The sequence below is a fragment of the Mus pahari genome, chromosome 1, assembly GCF_900095145.1.
Source record: "Mus pahari chromosome 1, PAHARI_EIJ_v1.1, whole genome shotgun sequence".
NCBI classification, from domain to species: domain Eukaryota; kingdom Metazoa; phylum Chordata; class Mammalia; order Rodentia; family Muridae; genus Mus; species Mus pahari.
Window position 1 is genome coordinate 171,894,625 of NC_034590.1, and position 2,028 is coordinate 171,896,652.

Below are 2,028 nucleotides of genomic sequence, written 5' to 3' on the forward strand. Positions count from 1 at the left end.
GCTGGGATTAAAGGCGTGTGCCACCACGCCTGGCCTCCTGGTACTCTCTTAACACCAGCCCCTCTTAGCTTCTGAAATACTTTTCCTTTCCTACTCAATTTCTACATATAGCCTTCTGGTGTTGGATAAAACCTGCATCTAACAATCACTGTGTGTGTGTTTGAGTGTGTGTATGCACGTGCATGTGGCAATCAGAGGCAAACATTGGATATTTTCTTCAATTGCTCTTTACTTTCTGTGTGTATGTACTTGTGTGTGTGTGTGTGTGTGTGTGTGTGCGCGCACACACACACTTGCCCTTGTGTGCACATATGAAGGCCAGGGGAATGTCAGAGCTTGTGACTGCAGCTAGTCTACTTGGTCAGGATGTGCCAGTCTCCCTCCCCCACAACCTAGGGCTGGTGTTACAGATGTGTGCTACTATTATTATACCAGGCTTTTTATGATGGATGCTAAGGATCTGAACTCAAGTTCTCATGCTGGCACAGCAAACACTTTACCCACTCCACTTTTTTTTTTTTTAAGACAGAGTTTCTCTGACTGATTAGATGCTCTGGCCCCAGGGTCCTGCTGTCTCTGCCTGCCTCCCCAGAGTTGGGATTACAGGGACACTGCTGTTTATGTGGGTGTTGGGGATCCCAACTCAGGTCTTCATGCTTGCCTGACAAGCTCTTTATAACCTTAACCATTTTCTTAACCTATACCACTGTGACGTTAATCATGTAGTAAACAGGTATTGAGCATGCCATACAGGCTCTGCTTATGAGGAAGTCTGTATGTATTTAGACTATGCTGACAAATCATTGAAAGAACTAGAACCCAAGATATATTATTTTAAGGGGCATGAGAGACATAATGGTTGGAATATCATTAACTCTAAATGTCCTAACCTTGCGTTTTGGCTTCTGTAATTCTGCTTCTGCTAACTTTTCTTGTTAACTGAAGTATGCCAACTCAGGGCATGGTTTTTGTGTTCATGTTTTTCATCATGAAAAAGGGTTGAGGCTTCACTGGTGTACTGGCTGGTTTTGGGTCAACTTGACACATGTTGGAGTTATCACAGAGAAAGGAGCTTCCGGTGAGGAAATGTCTCCGTATGATCCAGCTGTAAGGCATTTTCTCAATTAGTGATCAAGTGGGGAGGGTCCCTTGTGGGTGGTACCATCTCTGGGNTNGTAGTCTTGGGTTCTATAAGAAAGCAAGCCAGTAAAGAACATACCTTCATGGCCTCTGCATCAGCTCCTGTTTCCTGACCTGCTTGAGTTCCAGTCTTGACTTCCTTTGGTGATGAACAGCAATGTGGAAAATGTAAGCTGAATAAACCCTTTCCTCCCCAACTCGCTTCTTGTTCATGATGTTTTGTGCAGGAATAGAAACCCTGACTAAGACAACTGGTATCCTAAACACCCAATATAGTCACTGGACAGCTGCTAAGACTTTCTGTTGGCTTAAGCACATGTCTAAGCAGTCTTCTCTGGTGAATACCCAACAGAACTCTAGACCAGACAAGGCTAACATGAAGCAGGATATGAACTATACCATCAAGAATTCTGTCATCCTTCCAGTTCCTTTCAAGTCCCTTAGAGGCCTTTTCTCTGTGCAGCAATCCCTCTACCCACAATGAAGGGTAGACTCAGTTCCAAACTTTAGTTAAAAATAAGTTGACTTGGTTTTCAAATAACTAAAAGTCCTTTAATTTTTCTTTTTCAAGCAAAGGATCCTCAGATGAGTCACCTTCAGATGTGCTTTCTTCAGTTCCTACTATAGAGGTGGGATGAGGAACCATGGAATTATGAAGGGGAAATTGAACTAAATAGCTGATTCCTCTTGGCTATCTACATTTCAGAATTATTGGTGACTAGTCTCAAAGCACACAACAGATACAAAACAACCTTTCTATTTTCAAACACTTTTTTATGGTCTCCATTCTGTTACTCTGTAAATCATTTAGTGAAGGCCTTGAATTTTTTGAAGAAAAAACTTGCTCTCCAGGCCTGGAAGGCTCAAGATACTGAGGTCAGAGGTGGA